At 39.2% G+C, this 7,989-nt stretch overlaps 1 non-coding gene across 1 annotated transcript; it reads right to left on the bottom strand.

Moving 5' to 3' along the window:
• Positions 1-407: 407 nt before the first annotated feature.
• Positions 408-514, bottom strand: LOC131645351 (small nucleolar RNA R71). The gene has a single exon (XR_009296980.1). It is a non-coding gene; the product is annotated as a small nucleolar RNA R71 (small nucleolar RNA).
• Positions 515-7,989: the final 7,475 nt, after the last annotated feature.

Below are 7,989 nucleotides of genomic sequence, written 5' to 3'. Positions count from 1 at the left end.
ATCAAATCAATCAAATTACCCCGAAGTTAGAGATGGCTGCTATTCGTCCTCTTAGAGACTATGCCGCTCCTTCGCGCGCTGAACCGCATTCAAGTATCGCACCACCTGCGATTGAGGCGAACAATTTCGAACTGAAACCTTCGCTGGTCCAAGCTGTTCAACAGAATCAATTCTCTGGAAGCCCTGTTGATGACCCCAATCTCCATTTATCCGTGTTCGTGCAATACGCCGACACTATCAAAGCCAACAACGTTAGTTCCGAAGCTATTCGATTACGCCTTTTCCCTTTCTCCTTGAGAGATAGAGCGAGAGCGTGGCTTCAATCCCTGCCTTCCAATTCCATAACTACGTGGGACGAATTGAAAAGAGTATTCTTAGCGAGATATTTTCCGCCTAGCAAAACTGCTATGCTTAGAGGTCAAATCAACGGATTTACCCAGAAAGATAACGAATCGCTCTTCGAAGCTTGGGAACGTTACAAGGACATGCTTAGAATATGCCCTCATCATGGACTCGAACCATGGCTGATCATCCATACTTTCTATGGTGGTCTCTTATATAACACTAAAATGACTATAGATGCCGCTGCTGGCGGAGCATTAATGGACAAACCCCATGATGAAGCATACAAACTCATAGAGAACATGGCACAAAACCATTACCAATGGGGTGGAGAACGAGCCGCTCTAGAGAAAGCCCAAACCAAAGGAGGAATGTACGAAATAAGTGGTATAGACCGCGTTAACGCTAAAGTAGACGCTTTAACTCAAAAGATCGAGAATTTAACCATCACTCCTTCAGCCACTGCTGCCGCTGTAGCACCTAACTGCGAGATTTGTGGATTGACTGGGCATGTAGTTGCTGAATGCCAACTCTTGACTGGAGTCCCGTCTGATCAAGTAAATTACGCTCAAGGAAACCCTTATTCTAACACGTACAACCCTGGATGGAAAAACCACCCGAACTTTTCTTATAAGAACAACAATGCGTTGTACGCGCCTGGACAAGCACCTGCTGTACCACCTGGCAACCAAAAAGCGCCTGTAGCTGCTCAAAACACCCCTAGGAAGTCGAACCTAGAAATCATGATGGAGAACTTCATAGCTTCCCAACAACAAACCAATAAAGACTTCCTGAATCAAAACATCCACAATAGCGAGCAACTAAAACAACTATCGAACAAAGTAGATGCTTTAGCTACGCATAACAAAATGTTAGAAACTCAAATCTCACAAGTAGCTCAACAACAAGCACCTACTGCTGCCCCTGCTGGCACGTTTCCTGCTCAACCTCAACCCAATCCTAAAGGACATGCGAACGCGATAACACTACGAAGTGGAACGAATTACGATGGACCCATAGATCCTAGAACCCAAAACGTACCCATGTCACAACAAGAGCCAAAGGAAACCCAAAAGAAAACAACTGACGAACAAACTGCTAAGACTGATGAGAACAATAACGAAGTGGAACCCGAAAAAGAGAAACCTTATGTTCCACCACCACCTTATAAGCCACCAATTCCTTACCCTCAGAGATTAGCTAAATCAAAAACCGAAGCGCAATTTAAAAGATTTGTAGAACTTCTGAAGCAATTAAACATAACCATACCATTCACAGAAGCCATAACTGAGATGCCTTCGTACGCTAAGTTCTTAAAAGAAATCTTATCAAACAAAAAGAAACTCGAGGATAACGAAACCATAACGCTTACCGCTGAATGTAGCGCTATCATCCAAAATAACATGCCTCCAAAACTGAAAGACCCTGGTAGTTTCTCTATACCCTGCGTAATAGGAAAAACCATCATAGAGAAAGCCTTGTGCGATTTAGGAGCTAGTGTTAGTTTGATGCCTCTTTCAACCTGTAAGAAACTCAATCTAGGTGAGCTTAAAGCAACAAGAATGTCTCTTCAACTAGCAGACCGTTCAGTTAAATACCCTGTAGGAATGTTAGAGAATATCCCTATTCGAGTAGGTCAATTCTACATCCCAACTGACTTCATCATTATGGATATCCAAGAAGATTCTAACATCCCGATCATATTAGGAAGACCATTTTTAGCAACCGCTGGTGCAATTATAGATGTAAAGCGAGGAAAGCTTACTTTCGAAGTAGGAGAAGAGAAAATAGAATTTATCCTTTCCCAATTCCTAAAAGCACCTTCTATAATTGACACATGCTGTTCTGCTGACATAATCGACGAGTGTGTCAAGGAAATAAAATCCGAACCAAATAAGGAAACCGAAACCCTAAGAATTCCTATGCCGCCAATTTTTGAGGATGACAACTGGCGTGAGGAATATCAAGATAACCACCTGAGTGAATGCTTAGCTTTAACTCCCGATCCTATACCTGGACCTAAGAAACCTGCTATAGAGCTGAAAACACTCCCTACCGATCTTAGATACGAATTTCTAGACGAAGAACTAAACCGACCAGTTATAGTGAACGCCAACTTAGGACGAACCGAGACTGAAAAATTACTTAATGTCCTAAGAAAATACCCTACCGCTTTAGGATACAACATATCAGATCTGAAAGGTATAAGCCCTTCTCTGTGTATGCACCGCATTATGCTCGAAGACGATAGTAAAACCTCTAGGGAACATCAAAGGCGAATAAATCCTATTATGAGCGATGTGGTTAAAAAGGAAATCCAAAAACTGCTAGAAGCTGGAATAACATATCCTATATCCGATAGTAAATGGGTTAGCCCTGTTCACGTCGTACCAAAGAAAGGAGGAGTCACTGTAATCACTAATGCAAAAGGAGAATCTGTAGCACAACGTACCCAAACTGGATGGAGAATGTGCATTGACTATAGGAAGTTAAATAAAGCTACCCGAAAAGACCATTTCCCTTTACCTTTCATAGATCAAATGCTCGAACGCCTAGCTAAACACTCACATTTTTGTTATCTGGATGGATACTCCGGATTTTTCCAAATTCCTATCCACCCTGACGACCAAGAGAAGACCACATTCACCTGTCCTTATGGTACATTCGTTTATAGACGAATGCCTTTTGGGCTCTGCAATGCACCCGCGACCTTCCAAAGATGCATGATGGCAATATTTGCCGACTTCCTAGATGGAATAATGGAGGTCTTTATGGACGACTTCTCTGTCTGTGGAGGAAGTTTTGAAACATGTTTAGAAAACCTTGAAATGGTGCTTAAACGATGCGTAAGCGTAAACCTAGTCCTTAATTGGGAAAAATGCCATTTCATGGTTCGACAAGGAATTGTACTTGGACACATCGTATCCGATAGAGGAATCGAAGTTGATAAAGCAAAAATCGAAATTATCGAAAACCTTCAACCTCCCAAAACCGTTAGAGAAATAAGAAGTTTTCTGGGACATGCTGGTTTTTACCGACGCTTCATTAAAGATTTCTCTAAAATAACCAAACCCTTAACTGAACTACTCATGAAAGACGCCGAATTTATTTTCACCGATAAATGCACTGAAGCATTTCAAACGCTTAAACGAGCATTAATCTCTGCGCCAATTATGCAACCTCCCGACTGGAATGAGCCTTTCGAAATAATGTGTGACGCAAGTGATTATGCTGTAGGAGCCGTTCTAGGACAAAGAAAGGATAAGAAACTACATGTCATATATTATGCGAGTAGAACCCTAGACGAAGCTCAGATGAATTATGCCACGACAGAAAAAGAATTATTAGCTGTCGTATTCGCATTAGACAAATTCCGTTCTTACCTGGTAGGAGCCAAAATAATCATATACACTGACCACGCCGCCATTAGGTACCTCCTAACCAAAAAGGACGCTAAACCAAGACTTTTGAGATGGATCTTGTTACTACAAGAGTTCGACCTGGAAATTAAAGATAAGAAAGGCACTGAAAATGTCGTAGCAGATCACCTCTCTCGATTGGAAAATCTGAAACCCGAACAAGTACCAATTGACGATGATTTCCCTTATGAAAGACTCATCGCCCAATTAGAAGCAAATGAATTCGAACCATACCGTCCAAACTCTGAAACCGAGAAATTAGCTGAAATAGCTTTAGCCCGATCTGACGCACCTTGGTATGCAGATTTCGTAAATTACCTAGCTGCTGGTGTGCTTCCTCCTGATCTAAGTTACCAACAGAAGAAGAAATTCTTCCACGACCTAAAACATTACTATTGGGACGACCCACTCTTGTTCAAAAGAGGCCCCGATGGAATCTTTAGACGTTGTGTACCCGAGGAGGAAATAAGAAGCATAATAACACACTGCCATTCTGCACCGTGTGGAGGACACCATAGCACATCTAGAACCTGCGCCAAAATCCTTCAATCTGGACTATTCTGGCCCAACCTGTGGAAAGACGTTTATTTTGCTGTACTAAGCTGTGATAGATGCCAACGAATTGGAAACATTTCAAGACGCGATGAAATGCCTCAAAAAGGCATTCTTGAAGTAGAAATATTTGACGTCTGGGGAATAGACTTCATGGGACCGTTTCCGTCATCGTTTGGAAATCAATATATACTCGTAGCCGTCGATTACGTTTCAAAATGGATAGAAGCTATTGCTTCTCCTACAAACGATACACGAGTAGTTATCAAACTTTTCAAAAACGTCATCTTTCCTAGGTTCGGTGTGCCAAGATTGGTAATTAGCGATGGTGGTTCCCATTTCATTTCAAGAATACTTGAGAAACTCCTTCGAAAATATGGAGTGAATCATCGAATAGCCACACCATACCATCCACAAACAAGTGGACAAGTAGAAGTATCTAACCGCGAAATAAAACAAATATTGGAGAAAACTGTTGCTATATCTAGGAAAGATTGGTCAACCAAGCTAAATGAAGCTTTATGGGCTTATAGAACAGCTTTCAAAACTCCAATAGGGACTACCCCATTCAAACTCGTTTATGGAAAATCATGCCACCTACCAGTAGAGTTAGAACATAAAGCCTATTGGGCCATTAAGAACTTAAACCTAAACTACACTGCCGCTGGTGAGAAACGACTTCTGGACATAAACGAATTAGAAGAACTTAGACAAGACGCTTACGAAAACGCCAAAATCTATAAAGAGCGAACGAAAAAATGGCACGACAAGCGTATATCTAGGAAAAATTTTAACATAGGCGATAAAGTACTCTTATTTAATTCTAGACTAAAATTATTTCCTGGTAAGTTACGATCTAGATGGTCTGGCCCTTTCGAAATAACTAACATATTTCCAAGTGGAGCGATAGAAATCAAAGGAGAAACCGTCAAACCTTTTGTCGTAAATGGGCAACGTCTTAAGTATTACCATCATTTCGAATACGATGAAAACATCGAAGTTTTTAAACTTGACGAACTGCCCGCTCTTTCGAAAAAATAGTTTTCTATTTTAAAATCGTCGAGCTTACGACATTAAACAAAGCGCTTGGTGGGAGACAACCCACATTTATTTATTCTTTTTATTTTCATTTTATTTTTAAAATTTTAATCTTTAATTTTCATTTAACTATTCTATTTTTAATTATTCTAGATTTTAATTTTCTTATTATTTTTCATACATCTTATAATAACTATTATAATTATAGCCGCTTTCTTCATTCGAGAAAATACTTCCTTTCTATAATTATAATTATTATTATAACTTGTTTTATTTAATTTTATTTTTAAAATTAACACTAGCCTAGTTCTAACTTAATCTCAATATTTTCAACTTCTAGGTTTTTCATTTAACTACTAACTGTCATACCCTAATTTTTGACCCCCCTGAGATGATATATCTTCAGGATTTTTTATCAGGTCAAGACAAGTACCCAGAGCAGTCATTTCTCCATCTGGTACCTAATCGAGGATGCTCAAAGACAAGAAAGCTCAGGCAAAGGATCAATCAATACAAAGACTAGTCTCTAATACAATCATGGGGCTCAAAAACTTCACTTTTCTCATCTATGATTGATTAGACATCCAGTCATATGAGTACAGGTTTACTCAGGTCACCAGACTAGGGTTTTGAGCCTATCAAGGACTGAAATCAGGGATCACATTTGGGAAACCCTAAAAAACCTCAGAGGGTCATTCAAAGACATCAATCATCTTCAAATAACTCATATTACAAGGTCTACTGGACATCACACTTCAATTCAAAGTCTACAGTCATTACTTTCACATGGTCGACAAATTAGGGTTTTGACCTAATTCACCAAGATAGTTGACTTCTGATCAGGGCATGAATCCAAAACTCAAGACATGATTCAAGGATCTCTACTACCTCCATATAATCCATTTATATCATCCATTTGGGGAGAAGATCTTATTTCTACACAAAAGCCCAAAAAATTCACTTTGTCAGGAAAAAGTCAACTGTGAAGGATCATCATTGACTTTTAAGGTTTTTGGTCAAAAAATGACTTTCAAAGATCAATATCATCAATATATGGATGTCAAAGTCATTTGGCCAAAGGAATTCAAAGAAATTCATCAAGGAGCGAAAAGTCGGGAATTAGGGTTTTTGAAGGCATGGTGAGATCTCAAAATTTCACCTACACAACTCAAAAAACTTCCAACATGAAAGTTGTAGATCTTGCCAAATAAAACAACATCTTACAAGGGAACTTTTTTCAAAAGATCAACCATTTATGAAGTTTTGGAAATTTTGAAGTTTAGGTCATAAACACTTAGAAATTTTTCTAAGTGTTTTAACCTAGTTTTCTTCCAACTTTGGCCTCATTTTTCACAAATTTCCCAAAGGATTCTGAAGAAGACATAAACTAATGATTTAAAGTAGGTGTTTAGGGCTTTCCAAATTGTGTTCAACCTTCTCAAAATTCAATTTGAGCTAAGAGTTATGCTTGTTCAAAGTTGGCCTCATGAAGTAAAATTATAGGTCATGCATCATTTTGGAACTTTGAAATTTTGTGCACATGACCTCAAATACAGATGCTACATGACCCATAATACATCTGCAAACATGCCATGCATTCATTTTCACCATGCCATAAGAATTGAAGAAGATTCTAAAAACAAGAACATGTGATTATGTAATGATTACATTTGTGAATTTATGGCAAATTGATGAATCACCCAAGGAATCTTCTCACCAACCAATTAGAGCTCATTTCTGGCTCAGAATTGTCCCCTAAGATCAAGCAAAATCGAGGGCTAGGGGATTGATCAAATGGAATCAAAATTCTCATCATTGCATAAGAGATATTTGCAAATTTCCTTCATGGCTAAGAAACCAAATCAACTTCACTAAGGAAGCTCACTCCTCTGCAGCTATACTGATCCATTTGCCTATAAATACAGATGCATTCCTCATTCAAAAACACACCAAAGCAACCATATTACTTGCTTTCTCTTTCTCTTCTTTTGTTCATTGTTTTTCAAAGTTCTTTGGCAAGAAGAATCGATTTCTTCAAACCAGAGCTTATCTTTGGGAAGTGAGCATTCTAACATCTCAAGGGAGGTCATTTGAGGTGATCCAAGCACCTGGATCACTTCTGTAGGTGGAGGAACACCATTGTTGCTCTCACTTTGGAGCATTTGCAGTTGGAGGTCCATGGAGTAATTCAGGAGGTTCTGAGCCAAGCCAATCATCCAGGCACACTCCTCAGGTCATAGTGAAGCTAACCAGATGGCTGCAGCCCATCTGTAACTCTAAATTCAACACCCTCCATGTTCACTTGAAGCTGAAATCGAGGGAGGTCCATAGAACAATTCAGAAGGATTCAGGCTATAATAAACATCCAGTTAGCATCATTGAGTCTCAGGGAAGCTATTGAGATCATTCATTCAAGCCCAGGTGCCCTCAATCATCCTCACGACCTTCAGTTTCAGAGGTAAGTTTCTGAACCTCACCTCTTTAATTTAAGCACTCTTTGTGATAAAGCTCGATTCTATCTTGTTCAGCATCATCAGAGGATTGAAAACCCTCTATCATCATTCATTTATCTTTCAGCATAGCCATTTAATTTGATTTTTAAGTTTTAGGGTTCTTCACGATTTCTGGTAAATTAGTT

This window comes from Vicia villosa, linkage group LG1 (genome assembly GCF_029867415.1).
Source record: "Vicia villosa cultivar HV-30 ecotype Madison, WI linkage group LG1, Vvil1.0, whole genome shotgun sequence".
NCBI classification, from domain to species: Eukaryota; Viridiplantae; Streptophyta; class Magnoliopsida; order Fabales; family Fabaceae; genus Vicia; species Vicia villosa.
Note: the sequence above shows the minus strand (reverse complement) of the source record. Positions and strands in the feature narration are given on the sequence as shown.